Raw genomic sequence first — 15,837 nt, forward strand, 5'->3', positions numbered from 1 at the left:
ATAGAGTCCTTGCAGAGCGTATTTTGGCCTACAAATTCCAGCCTGGGCAAGACGCATCGGAAGAGAAGTCGGATTACCGACGCTTTACCACACCACACGCGACTTGCTAATGGACTACACGCGATGCACCCATGCGCACTCAATAGCAGGGGGATTTCAAATACTTATCTATTGTTACAAAATAATAGAGACGGACGGGGCTTTATGACATTCCCAGTGAATTAACATTGGAAAGTGTTTTTTTTTATAATTAAAAGGACGGAAGAGTGTCAAAATGGGGCATTGCTCGTAGGTTGAAACTTTAAAATGTTCGTTTTAGCTCCAACGTAGCATCAGCTTTTTCCATGGAGAAAGCGCTGTCGCTTGGCACCACAACAGCTCGCTCACTGTAATTAAGCTGAATTCCCATGCAGGCGCAAGAGGAGAGAGCACGCGATATTTAATCTAAATGGATTTCCTCGGCAGCCCATGGCGTCAACCGAGGTGCATTACTTCTGGACAATATACGTGCCGTGTGCACCACGAGTGAGCGAGACGCACATATAACGGGGTTTTTGTTAAAGACATATATTTTCGGCAAACATTATACGATTCGGTAAAATTAATCCGGGGCTCAATTACGCGCAATTACTGCGAGTTATATATCACACCTGAAAGCGGCGATTTTTGTTTGTTTGTTTGTTATAAACGCGACGCTCGCACGCGCCTCCACCATTTCATCGCGAATTAAAATTCACTGGAGGCGCTTCATAATTCCGCGCAGCTGGTTTTTTTTTCGCGTGTAAATCTATCAGCGCGTGGGACTAAAATGGAGATTGATTGTGTCGGCGAATGCTCTCACGTACGCGTCCCCGTGAAACATCTGCATGTCCACCGCGAAACGTTGGCTTCCCTATTCTCTCAGGCCCAGAGGCCGGCAGACCTGTGTCTCCAGAGCTGCGGGCAGCTCTCGCACCTGCCAACCCATTCGGTTTACCCGTATTCTTGTACGGGTAAATTTAGTTTTTTTTTGTCTATTTGTTTTTGTTTCTCCCATGTGATGGGACTTTGTCGGATGAACGTTGAGATTTATAAAGGGGCACGGAGGTGACCAATAAGGTTTGAATTGGGCTGTAACAAGTATAACCCGTAAAAACAAAGTTTTTCACTATAAATCCTTTATATGCGTGGCGGCTAGAGTCCTCTAGTCCTCTGGCTTGAGATGGCTGCCACCTATGGGTCAGATTATTGTCTGCCAGTATTAAGCAATTGGTAATTAAATATTTAATTTGTTTTTCCTAAACAGTGTAAAATTTTGGAATCTTTTTTTCACGAACATTAATTGTCTCGCACAACGAGTCTGTGTGGAAAATGTCAGCTCGATTGGATCACGGGAAGTGGGTTAAAAAACGACCGAAAGATTTGCACGGTCGTAAGCAAGCAAGCACGCAAGCAAGCAAGCGAACTTAATATAAAGGATTTAAAAAGGTAGGGCACTGATAAGGGGTTGACAGGTGTGGGCTCTTTAAGGACTCCTTCGTGAGATGTCCTTGGCGTGCATAGCGGACCTCTTGAATTTTTGTTAGTTTTTTGGACTGAATTCGAAAAAAAGTGGCTCTGCTTGTTATTTTGGTTGTCGTCCCCCCGCTCTGCCTCAGGCGTAACGGCACCTCTTGAGCGCCTTAGCCGTTCTGTACTCGTGCAGCCCTAAACTACTTTGTGTTTAATGACCTTGTAAGGGTTTCGGGTGGGCTTGTTGTCGTTGCACGTAATGAAGGGCCGAACGTGCGTTTCGAGGCGCTGTACGAAAAAGTGGGGGGACGTGTGTTACGTGCGGCAGGAGGTGCGTGGTGTCTAACCACTGCGTAAGGGTTTTTTTGTTGTTGTTCGCGTTTGTGCCTGTGTGGCTCGCTGACGTGTTGAAATTCCAGGCTTGTACCGCTTGTACAACCAAAACATGCCTCTGGAGCTAAGGGGGATGCGTACTCTCTATCCTACGTTTTTTGAAAGGCGAAAGTCAGTCCATAGGCAGAGAAGAGTAAGGTCCTGAAACTGGGTTTGAATTCGACAGCACGGGTGGCTGTGGGAGGTTTATAACTGACTAGCGGTAAGTACCCGGCATTGCTCGGGCGAAAAAGTCAGACACGCACATGGACTTACACACATACATCGACCCACACACATAGAAACACATCGACTTAGACGCACACACACACACACATGGTTTAACCCAGGATGGATCGTTAGTAGGCCAGCCAAAATGTTTCTAACCGGCGAAGATGTTCAATGAGGGGGGTGCACGCTTCGCAAGCGTAGAGAAGTGAGAGAATTACCGTGGCCGAGCAGACCTGGAGCTTCATGGGGAGCGACAGACCAGGAAGCTTCCACACAGCGTAACGCAGCCGATGAAAGATAATGGCGCTCGACTGATTTGGAGTGAGACCTCTGCTGTTAAACAGATTATGAGGGCAGCAGAAGAGAAGGAGCAACGTCCTACAAACCAATAGTTGACTTGCTGGAGTAGTCGCGCAGTGGATCGTGTAACCGCACTCACATGAACCCACTGAGCCGATTAACACATCCAGCCATGGCTCACATCAGCGGCTAACATCAGTGGCGAGTGATATATGAACCGGGCCTGACCCCCCTCCCCACCCTTTTGACAAACCCACACCGACCAGCGTGGTGACGTACGACCCACAAACACCCCCTTGACCGTCACGGCATCATGGGGAGGCCATCAGCCAGAGGTGGATTGATAAGTTATCATCATAAAGAGGTATCGGATGAGTGCGTGAAGCATGACTCATGCAAACACGTGGCTACGTCTCAGCAACAACAATGAGACAAAGTCCTGATGCGATGTGTTTGTGTATTGCAAATGCGTGAATATGACCCCGTAGTGGCTTTGTCAGTCGCGATTATATACATGTAACGATTGATTGATTGACGTCAATTGTTTAGGCTCACGCACACATGAGATCGAGGTTTTCAGAATCGATATTTTTAGTTTCCAATCTTCAGGTCCTGTGTGGTGGGGTAAAGTGTGGGTAACTCCAACGCCTACCAAGACGTCTGGCAAGCGTGGGAAAACAAGACAGACCAACACTCCCTCGAGAGGAGCTTCCTTTCGCTCCCTCTTAGCAGAGGCCCTTCCGCTAGCAGTGGCTCGAGCAAGCAATTGCAGTGGCTGCGCCTTTATTTGTGTTTCGCTTGCACACGTGTTATGTAATGGGTTCGCAGGGGCTCACGTGACCCCAGTATACACGATCGGTAGCTGCATGCGCTCTGAAAGGGGAGAAGGATATTTTTTTATGCGCATATTTCTATTGGCAGTGATCTGTTCTGTTTATTGTGGGTCATAGTCCCGAGAATGTGTTGAGCAATTGACTTCTAAGCCTAATTGGCAGAGGCAGAGATGTGAAATCGCACCGTACAAACGCAGCTCTATGTTTGGACATGTTTGTGCGCGTGTCATGTGAAGCGTTTTATTTTTGCCTTTTAGGCCAATTCACGCACGCCCACTCCTCCCACACATGTGCGCGCTTAGCTCCGTTATAATCACAAATAATTGTACCCAGACCCGTAACCTGGGTTCGCACGCAATGCCTTTACGACAGAGAGAGAGAGAGCAGCTGCATCATATCGATCATTAAGATCACTCATTACAGTATTCTGTGGGTTACGAGGCATTCCGGAAAGTAAGACGCACCCCAAACGTGTGACCGGTGTCAATTAAGTTAAACAAATCTGATGACACACACAGCCCCCCCCCTCCCCGCTCTCAACTATTGCTTTAAATTGATGGTAACAGTGCGTCATAATTCGGAGAATACCGGAAGACAAAACAACATGTGATTGAATATGTAGGGAGTAGTGGCACTTCGGTTAGCACACTGCATTATGCAACTGAAAACTCATTTCTTTAGAACTGATTTTTTCTGTGTGTTGAGTTCGTTGTCCTTCCCCTGCACCTTCGATTAGCACGCTTGGCTACGTACGGTGCGAAAGAAGCTCAGCATACATACGTGCAGACAAGTGGTCGACCAGTATTTGATTTCCGGCCACGGCTACCAAGAGCGGCGTGTGGCATCTGAACTGGTCCAGCCTCCACGCTTCTGCTCCCTCTTCACAAGTCGAGAGTTATGGCCGAGCAAACCCCATGACCCACCACGGTGCGTGGGCGGCATTCACCCTCTAAGTGAATTGCCAACGGGGTCCTCATTTATTATCGATACAAAATATTTACCCAGGAAAGCCTCTCTCGGGAGGATCCTTCATTGGCATGTTTGACCAATTATATTGTTCGTGGGAGGAGACCAGATAACGGTACCCAGAGGAACAGCCCACGCATGTGAGAGGGGTTAACACTTAACTCTGCAATAGTCAAGCCAAACATTTTTGCAAGCTATGCACGAATATTCACGTTACCCTAATCGAGTGGATGGGACAGAACGCAGCGGAAACATACGTGACGCACGGTACAGAATGTGGGATCCTGCCGCGGTGCTCATGGTCTCCCGGCACGACCGCTGACATGACGGTGCGGGTTTCTCCAATGGCCCCCAGCAGTCTATGAATGGGTTCACCAAAATTGGACCGATGATCGACAGGTCGACAGGTCGCGGTGCTGTCGGGTACAATTCGGGATACTCCCACCTCTTCCAAGGCTTCTTATTTCCATCGTGGAAGAGGAGGCCACAGTAGCAGCTGCTGCACAGTAGGTACTCGTTAGTAGTAGGTACTCGCTTAACGCGTTTTCATGCGACGCGTTTTTTTTTATTCGGTAACACTTTTCGCGCGGCGCGGAACGCGCCCGTTATAACGTGGTTTTGGAGCAGTCAACGGCGTACTACCCTCTTGAGCTGCGCGGCTGAGCGATGTGTTGCAGCACGTGGAACGATCCCAGTGTGCGGCGGCGTACCCTCATCACAGTTCTTTGTCTCGCCATGGGATGACTGCGGCACGCTGTGGTGCAAAATGCCATTCAGTCGTCGTGATTGCTCGCTGAACACGGGTTTCGCTTCGCGCGGCACTTTTGTAAAACAAGACAACAAAGCATCGGTTCGGGGAAATGGTCACTGTTCTATGCTTAACAAGGAGATTAAATACACCCATTTAGACGAGTGAAACATTGGCGGTTTTTGTTTTTTTTGTTGCAAGGGCAATCTGCGTGACATCAAGTTATCGTAATTGCACTGAGCATATAATACTACAAATAAAAAAAAAACTATTTAAACGTAACATTGAACGGTGGCAATTCATGAACACTGTGGTCTAGTGTGGGATAGACTTGCCCACAGCTGCAGCGCTATATTTGACGCGGCATTGAGCGCATATCTGAGCTGTCAAAATTGACAAGTGGGTGTCTAAACTGAGTGCACCATGGGTCTCTTTTAAAGTGAGTGCCCTGCTGGGGGGGTGGGGGGGTGTTGAAGCAGCAATCAGCAGCCGAGCTTGTGGGGTTATGCTGGCCAAGCAAGCACTCTGTGTGCATACTTTTAGTTCTTTCGGTAAAGTCACGTGACTTTACCGAAAGAACTAAGAGTATGAATCCTTGCAGTCACGAAAGCTTCACTCTGTGTGCCTTACCCCACACCGCTCTTGTGGTGCTCATCTCAAGTTCGTCTCCTTCTTCGTCACGTCTCCCACCCGACCTTTCCCAAATATTTTGCACAGGCCACCGCTTCTGGTGTTGGCATTGGCAAATCTTAAAGAGTGCATTGCAGTGCTGCAGGGGATCTCAGGAGATGATCCATGGTTTTGCTTCTTCTGACAAGCACATTTAACAGTTGTGTCGAAGTCCCCCCGCATGAATTCATGAATTCACGAGGGTTGTATCTTAAGGAGTGCATGGCAGTGCTGCAGAGGATCTCAGGAGATGATCCATGGTTTTGCTTCTTCTGACAAGCACATTTAGCAGTTGTGTAGAAGTCCCACCCGCATGAATTCAAGAGAGAGTTGTATCTTCCGAAGCCCACTCTTCAATCTGTTTAGGGTCCGCCGTGTGAGCCATTCGGAATTGTAGCCAGATGCGATGATTCCTCGCCGGCTACGTTCAGCGGCTTTGTCGCTTGATTTATTTCCCTATTGCCAGAGGGACGTTATGGCAGATTCCGGTCATCATCTCAAGTGACGTTCAGCCAACCCGATAGAAATCCTAACAAATGAGCCCCGCGAATAAGGACCCGTACGTCACGTGACGACAGACAGTGTGGTTATTGTTGGCATGTGCTGTGGGCGACATGATATGATCTGAAAGGCGTCATATAGGCTGTAATTCAGATTTTTGTTTTAATACATGTCAGAAATGTGACTTAAGAATATGTTCACAAACAAAATAGAAGTTGTTCCAAAAAGCAAAGATGTGTTTTTGTTGCTGTTGTTATTAAATTCTGCAGCTATACCTCTGTGCTCTGTGTCCAGAGGTTTCACTTTCATAATTGATTTAAAAAAAATTGTGCCGGTTTATGGTGCTGACACATCATTGCAGTGTGGAACACTTTTTATTTATTAAATTTTACATGAAAGACGATTTTATCATGACACTTTTGGCAGCGAGCTTGCAAGTGATGGTGGATGGTTGGTCGGTCGGTCGGTGGTGGTGCTGAAAGTATTTCGTCAACATCGCATTTCATTTTATCGTGGGAGCCCTCCAGAAACAGATGTTTGCGCCGCGCGTTACAAACCAAAGCACGCAGATGCAGAGTGTCGTTGTAGACGAACGCTCTTGGGTGCATGTCGAGGCACGTCAGAAAACATTGCGATTAGTTCGTACGCATTTCTCTTCGATGTTTACCTTCATTTACTCCATCAGCAGAGCTTGAATTGGCGGAGCAGTCGCATTGGACGGGGGCTCCTCTTGTGCGGAGGGACTTTGCAGGAGCTCTGTTGCTAGGGAGGCAAGAATCGATCAGACTCGGGTGAAGTATGGTTCAAATTGTACCATTTAAAAGGGTTAAAACCTACTATTATATTTTGCCACTGGTAAAAGGGATCTCATAGTGTAAATGATTACCCCGAGCTCTCAATACTCTGATATTGCACTGTGTTTGAGTTGTACGCCTTCTGGTGTCATCTGGGTCAACACCAATGGGGACTAGGCTCTAAAGAAAGCCGTCTCGGGTGTGGACCAATCAACTTCAAGGACAGTGCATATTATTATCATTATCAGAGTTGCTTCTTTTTGTTTGATTTTTTGACTACTTGTGTTGTGGTCATTGCAAACATGATGCCTTGAATAAAGGTGTCAGTTTTGTACCAGTTAAAAGGATAAAAACCTACTATTAAGTATGGTTCTGTTGTAACTTGGGTTCAGCGTACTTGCTTGTTTTACTTTTTTAACTGCAACAAAAAACACCGAGGCGGAATTATTGATATGCACATTCGGAATGTTTGCCCGAAAACTTCAGTTGATTGTTCGCAGATTCCACGAATCGTATTTTATTTTTTTAACGAGAATTAGAATTGAAAACACGTGCAGATAAATATGTGTTTACCAAGCAAAAAAGTTCTGGAAGAGTGCAGTTTGTGCATTCTGCGAAACTCGTGTAGAGTTGTTTTTTCTTTTTCTAAAATAAGTTTAGTTATAAGCCACGTAAAGTAAAAAAAATGTAATAAAAATAAACTTTAAATGCAACGTTTAAAAAGAGTATAAAACATTCAAACGTCTGTTGGGATTTTCTAAATGTCGAAAATGTGTGGTTCATTCCCCCCACAGGTAACACCTAGGGTTGCACCAACACAGCAGTCGTAATTAAGAATAACTTTAAGCCCTTTCTCAAACTTGCATCAAGGCCTTCACCATGCAGCGTCAGTTATGGGGGTATGTTTGATCATACTTCACACTTAGTCACTATGCGTTGGTAAAGAGGTTGGTTCAGCTGTCGCTCGCCACTATTAGCCGTGGCCGAGAATTGAACGGAGACCACCGGGTTCAGAGTGGCCAGCGTGCTGACACTTTGTGCGAATATTGAATTCCCCACTTAGGTCGTTCGGTTGAATTTGAAGCTACATTGTAACTTTCTGTGTCTCCCCATCTCCACTGAGAGCAGAGGTAACACCGAGCCTCCCTCGTGGCCACACAAAACATTCCAGGGGCCACATGCGGATCTGAGGGCTGTAATTTCAGAGCCTTGATCCCTAACTGCCCGAGCCTCCCAGAACTCGCTGCTCTGTCTCCCACACCTCATTCCCCAGTCTCCCACTCCACACTCCCCTGTCTCCCACACATCGCTCCCCATTCTCCCACACCGCACTCCCCAGCCTCTGACACCTCAATTATTTGGCCTCCCTTACCTAACTCACTTCCCCTTCTAACGTTACTTGACCGAATTTAAATACATAAAAAAAGTAATCCTCTTTACATCGGGTGGCCATGAGGTCACATGCTCCGTGCATGGATCCGATGATTATTACACGTGACGAATCTCGCAATGTCAAGTGCTGTGGGACGTCGTCTTTGCTAGTTTTAGTACATTTCATGAGTGACCGAGGTTCGAGAAAAAAAAACTAAAATGCAGAAAAAGGTGCAGAGGTGCTCAAACTAAATTTCACTTCAGCCAATTTCGTCTCCTGGCCACTTCGCGGCCCAGTGGTTTTTGAAACTTCACGAGTCTCTGTGTGACCCACCAACCCTCGTTCTAAGCTCTGGATCACAGGCGCCCACTTTGCACCCAGATGTATATCGTGATTGCCAACCGTACCGATTGAAGCGAGTAGGCTGCTAATTTTCAAACCATTTCACTGCACGCTGATTTTGAAAGCAAAATTGGTCTAATATTTGTTTAGTATTTTGCCGTAAGAGTGGTACGATTAGCTTTCAACGTCGGTATGCGGTATGAATATTTAAAAATCGGCAGCCTAACGCAAGTGTGCCATCTGCTCCTGTTCGTGCAGCTTAGGATGAGACGGGAGACCCGTTTGTTGTTATGTGCATGGTGGTACGTGCGTGGTATATTGTGGTACGAGCGTGTCGAGTTCATTGAGGTGGATCATTCTATGCGTGCAAGATGCCCTCACCGTGCTCGGCCTATAACTCATTCACCACGGCCACATTTTTGGTATCTATGCCCGTGACACCAGGGTAGACACCCTCCCCATACACATACAGACACGTATACAATTCCTAACCCTCAGTGTCACGCGGAGAAAATAGAAGGATGAAATTAAAACCTTTAAAAAAAACCCTGAAATTAATAAATTACTCGTTTTATTTATGTATGCCTCATATTAAAATAATGTCGAAACAGTCACATATTTGCCAATAAAGAGAACTGACGTATTATTTTTTTCACTGGGCCGATCTGGATCTTGGACCGTGGATTAAATATCTCTCCCCTCCCCCCCGGCTAAATCCAGGACATGATATTCAGCGCGCAACATAATATGTCTTCCGCGAAGAAACACACAAACCCAATCTTCAATTAAGCGATAGCCTTGTTCATGAGATAGTGCATCTCAGTGGGCCCGCTGCTTCTTTTTTTAATTAGTTAAATAATTGATGAATTGATTTGACTACATCAATAGAGCCCGCGGGATGAAATGGAGCTCTTAGGTAAATGCAACGAGTGTGAAATAACAGTTCGGTTACCAAACGTCCCGGTTTAGCCTGGACAGGCCTGGTGGCAGTCAGAAGCTGTTGTGGAAAATTAGGAGGATTTTGTCTCCGGTAATTTGTTTTTAATCTAGCGCTGTGCCACGCTCATAATCGTGGCAGAGGGCGGGGCTACGCGAGTAGTGGGCGGGGCGGAAGGGGGGAGGGGCTGCCAGGCCACCGCGTGTCTCAAATAATAATGTAATTAATACAAAATTAAATCCCTTTATGCATGTTGAACTTTTTCTTCTTGGTTCTTCCGGTAAAGTCACGTAGAAGGGAAGTAATAAAATAATAAAAATAAAACATAATAAAATAATATAATAATTATGCTTTATTTTTATTATTTTATTATTTCCCTTCTACGTGACTTTACCGAAAGAACCGAGAAGATGAATCCCTGCAGTCACGAAAGCTTTAAATCGAAATTTATGTTGAACTTCTTTCACATTGTACGTAGCCAACCGTGCTAATTAGGAGGTGCGGGGGAAGGACAAAAAACTGACCACAAAAAGCAGTTCTACACAAATTAGTTTTCAATCTAGATTTTAAAGTGCATAGGGGCCGTCCATAAATGACGTCACGCGATTTTGGACGATTTTTGACCCCCCCCCCTTCGTCACACGGCGTCACAAAAGTCAGACCCCCCCCCCCTCAAATATGACGTCACAAAGCTCTGCCCCCCCCCCCCCCAAAAAAAAAGAAATGCTTCAAATCGCTTTAAACTATTGTCATTGTAGTGCGTATTTAATGTGGCGATGCACTCTGATGTTGAAGGAGAAAACATTTATTAAAAAGTATATTTAATTAAGTAGAACGTGTTGTCTATATTTATTTAAAGTTGCGCATTTTGATGTGACGTCACATTTCGCAAACACCTCCCCCCCTCGTCACGCATCGTCACAAATGTCTGACCCCCCCCCCTAGGTGCGTGACGTCATTTATGGACGGACCCATAGCTCCCAGTGGCTTCCTAATATCGTAAGAAATTGGCTGTAAAGTACAAAGTATAACTGATGAATTCCAACGTACATTGTAAACCCAGTGAATGACAGCTGTGGCAGTTGTGATGCAAGTTAACCTTCGGGTGCAGGAAGCCAGCCCAGGGTTGAGTCAGCTGTGCATGATATCACCCTCCCCCCCAAGGTAAGACACTCATACCCATAATACAGTACCTCGTGTCATGCCCATTACACAAGGCACAGTGGCTGGTATTGGTAGAACGTTAAGCAATATCTTTAAGTGTGTAAACGTACACCTTAAAAGACGCGCGTCATTGTGAACTTTAATAACTGCGCAACCTTCCTTGCGATTGAAACTGCCAACATCTTTGAAAAAAAATTTGAATGACACATCTTTCACGGAAAACGTTTAAACTACTGCGTACCATCATAATAATAATCATCAAAATAATTTACGAAACATTGTCAATCCACGGCTGGATGAAGGCCTCCCCAAGCTTATTTTATTTTTGCTTATGGCGATTTGTTCCGGAGATAAATGCCAATGTCGAGATCTGCTCGCCACGAGAGGGCTTCACGAGTTTCCAGTTCGTGTAGTTTTGCTGATCCTCCTCTTCCGTTGAAGGAGCGCAGGCCACGGTGGTTTTACTATATGGTCCATAGCTTGTGTTGCATGGCCACAATCACACTCCATACTGTGTCGGTTATGAGCGTTGTCTGACCATACTCTTTGGGTTTTTCGGTAAAGTCATGTAGGTAAAAAAATGTAAGTAAATTAAATCACGACGTTTCGAGCGCAACACAAGCGTCCTTTTTCAGGTGGGGACAACTTAGCGAAAAGCACACCGCTTAAGTGTGTGGCCACACTTAGCGAAAGCACACCGCTTAAGACACACTTAAGCGATGTGCTTTTGCTAAGTTGTCGCTTAAGACACACTTAAGCGATGTGCTTTTGCTAAGTTGTCGCTTAAGACACACTTAAGCGGTTGTGCTTTCGCTAAGTTCCCCACCTGAAGAAGGACGCTTGTGTTGCGCCCGAAACGTCGTGATTTAATTTATTTAAATGTTTTACCTACGTGACTTTACCGAAAAAAACAAAGAGTATGAATCCTTGCAGTCACGAAAACTTCACATCTAGAATTGTCTGACCATACTTCACCACACTGGTCAGTGCGAGTTAGTGAAAAACGGCGGTATGGCCTAGGAATTTAACTATTACAATCAATTATGGCCAAGATACAGCATCACGATGCACTTGCAACATATATATATATATAAAACGTGCACGTAAAAAAGGCAGTGATATATGTGCGGCTTTGTATTCTTTGAGTGACCCGTTCCCACGCACCGAGATACATTGCTCTAGCACTCGTTCAGACCCCTTCTCCCCGTGCTGCTGCTGCTGCTATGCGTAACCCTGGCAGACACGCTTATCTGAACCGTGACAAATCCCCGTACGATTTCCTTGCGTCCAGATGCAATATCGAGTTGCATTCCCGATCGCTGAGTCGGGGTCATTGGCTTGAGACCCCATATTGCCTGTCCAGTAATTGGACAAAGCCTTAACATCCGGGCCTTAGATAGTCTCATTAGTTTGATGGCAAGCGGCAAATGTTCAACACACTTGTTGGACATGTCCCTCCCTCCCCGCCCATGTTTTATGTGGTGCACTCTTGCCAATAAAATAACAGCTGCCAATCCAGCCGCATCTTTAGAACGGATGTTTGTGTTTCGGTTGTTGTCTCTTCCCCCGCACATTTGTTTAACAAGTGGAGCTTGTACTGATGAGACCCAGAATATTGGTCTGGGAAACCAATAGGCTGTGGACTGAAGCATATTTGTATTCATATGTGGAGAAACAGGATCGAGTTCTGCTTGTATTAACATAAGTGCAGGTTGGCCTGGGACAGAGCCCCATTTAGGTGGTGGTTCAATCGAGACATTTGTCCAGGGCTCAAAACTCCGGAAGGGACCACGAAAAAAATACAGTGAATTCTGTTGTTTATTATTCAGAAAGAGGAACACATGAGTTTGAATACACGCATATTATGGCACCATTCAGTTCCTGAATAAGCTCCAAGTGCATATCGTCGGACATCCCACACCTCCGATTAGCACGGTGGGCTATGCACGGTGCGAAAGAAGTTCAACGTATGGTACAAACATCACGCCGAACTAGACGCAGTACAACCAGGACATCCCTTAGGTGTCCTCAAACTGGCAATAAACGCGAGCGGGCTTGGGCAGGACACGTCGTGGCTAGAAGCGACGATGGCGAATGTTTGAGGAGCATGACAAGAGTGGGCAGCTAAAGGACGGAATGAGAAAACGTCAAGTCGAGGAGTACGGAGCAATGAAATCAGCTTGTGTGCGGGTACCAGAGGTCGCAACCGGGTACCCGATACCCGTACCCTACCCAATACCCGGCTACCCGTACCCGGCCGGGTACGGGTACGGGTAGCCGTTTGCGACCCTGGTGCGGCCGGGTACGGGTACGGGTAGGCCGTGAGTCACTGGTGAGTAACCGTTTGTCACTCATTTCGGTAGGGTACGGGTAAGGAACGGGTAGCCATACCCGGCCGGGTACGGGTACCCATTTGCGACCCTGGTGCGGCCGGGTACGGGTACGGGTAAGGAATCAAAACCCGTTTGCGACCTCTGGCTGGTACGTAGCAGTTTCTCTCCGTGGTCGTGTGGATTTTCTCCGGGTCATCCGGTTTCTCCCCTCCTCCTCCTCCTCTCCACATTTAGTATCAACATCACGCGTGTCGAGTATTTGGCTGCTATAAATGTCCACGTGACGAGCCACTTCGTTGAGCTTTCATTGGTGGCCAGGTCGCTTCTGAGCTACGCAGCTCAGTTCGCCTTATCTGGTAAAAAACAAATGTGGTGGATTACACTGGTCAACACACTTTTTCTGGCATAAGGTATTCCAACGATTTTAATGCAATTTTGGAGTGCCGATTCCAAATCTGGCATCAGTTTTTGTCTATCACATCAGGTTTTTGAGATATCAAATATTGCATTTTCAATAAAAACTGCAGAAGAAAAATATTTAATAAATGTGGATATCTACATAAAAGTATGTTATAAACACACTATCCTAAAAATACAGCACCATATTTTAACACTAAAGCAGTCACTGACTCGCAACAACTTGCAATCATAAGTGACAGAGTTAATTTCGGGTAAATGGGGTATGCCGATAGCATAAAAATGAGATGTGATAGAGCAAATCTGAGATCAGATTTGGAATCAGCACCCTGAAATTAGTCTTAAACAGCTGCAAAAGTCCAGGCCAGAAAAAAATGTTTCTTTTTTTGTAGACCAGTGTTATCGCATCGCAGAATCGTGAGAGATGGCGGCGGCTTGGCAAGGAGGCCTTCCTCCAGCAGTGGATTGAAAGAAGGCTGATGATAATTACAACGGCCAACGTAGGTTATGTTTATTCATATAATCGATTTAATATGAAAATATATAAACAATACTTTACCATATTTAAGTGTTAGGGTTTTCTTACTATTCCAGTGTGAGGGACGCAACGCATTTGAAACCATTTTGGGTTTGACAGCAACACGATGATGGCGATGATGATTGGGGGGGGGGGGAGTGTTTTCACTCTTTGTGTATCGCCGGGTGCCGCATGTCTGGGGCCACACTAAAGGCCACCAGGGGTTGCCAGTGGCCCCGCGGGGCCTTGCAATGAAGACCACAGCTCTATTCTAATCTGATGTCCTGGGGGGCAAAGATACCTGACTCCGACGAGCTGTTGGCAATTTGATTCTGTTATTTTTGTTGTTGTAATTAAGTTAAATTACGATGCGTCAGTGTGATTGCCCCGGAGGTATAATTGCCTTGCCCTCAGAGCAAAGCACTCTGGACGCGCCTGATCCCCGTCGATTTTGTCATAAGCTAAGCAGGGATGAGTTTTTGGTTATAATCTCCAAAGAACGTGTTCATGACCAGGGCATTGCCAGGTGCTGAGTTATCATACTCTTAGTTCTTTCGGTAAAGTCACGTAGGTAAAAAAATTTAATTAAAAATGTATAAAACAAAAATAATAAAATCACGACGTTTTGGAGGCAACACAAGTCTCCGTCATCAGGTGGGACCGTCACAGCCAGATTTGCTGCATCAAGTGAGGCAGGGATTCAAGATGCAAGCTCTTAAATACAAGTTAAGAGGGAGTTATCATTTGTGGCCAGGTCGCTTCTGAAAAAGAAGCTAATAAATAGCTCAGTGAGCTCTAAATGGTAAAATAAAAATGTTTTTTTTGTGACATGCTTACATTTCCAATACTTTGCACTTCTATCGTGTTTTGCTTTAGTTTGCTGCTGTAACGTTCTGACCCGCCCCTACTGAACATCTTTCACAACGAGCTTTATAGATCGTCGGATTGCTCCAACATCAACGAGTAATCTGATTCTGTGGCCAGGAACTATCAGCTCGTGATGGTGCAGTGCTGAGTGCCGTAATTTAGATGTTGTTGCTGGCCACGCGGCGTTTTCAGCCATTCTAGGCTTTTGCTCATAACCGTAATAACAAACAAATCTTGTTTGATACATAATTGCTTTCTTCTGGGTTAGGTCGTGTAACAAAAAAATGCAATAAACCCTCCTCCGCCCGACACAGCCAATTAATAAAAGTGTCCCCGTGAATCAAACGTGCGAAATGCATTGCCTGCTTGGGCAAAGCCATCGGTGTGATGTTGGAGAGTAATCTCACGACAATTATATGGCTACAATACGACGTTCCGCTGGAGGTTACGTTTATTTTACTTGCGACACGGACGATGGTCCAGTTTAGTCAGTCGCCCCCGATATTTTACAAAGGAGATCCGTGGTGCGTGAGCACACCAGCGACAGCATAACAAAGGCAAATACATCCGATATTGCAGAGAATGAGTACAGCAGGGTCATTCGGAGATATTGCACAGCTAACAACAAGGGGTATTTATCTGTCGCGAATAAAAAAAAGTGCAAATATAATGGGAGCAAGAGGTGTGTTAAAATGATTGACACAACTTCAAAGCAGTATATTTCTCGATGGCAACATGTTACAATTACACGAAAAGTTACAAACGGTATAATGAGTTATCAAGTTTTACTAACCATTGTATAAATGCTCTATGTGCCCTCCACCTGCTGTACAGACAACATCGAGACGATAGTTGAATTCGTCCCAAACGCCTCTCAAAGTGTCTTCTTCCACTGAAGTCACCGCTGCCGTGATTCTGTTTTTGAGGTCATCCAGATTAGTCGCCAATAATGGTGGCACAGAAACACCACGGGTCTTTGACGT

This window comes from Lethenteron reissneri, chromosome 7 (genome assembly GCF_015708825.2).
Source record: "Lethenteron reissneri isolate LAM-NWPU_2019-01 chromosome 7, ASM1570882v1, whole genome shotgun sequence".
Lineage (NCBI taxonomy): Eukaryota > Metazoa > Chordata > Hyperoartia > Petromyzontiformes > Petromyzontidae > Lethenteron > Lethenteron reissneri.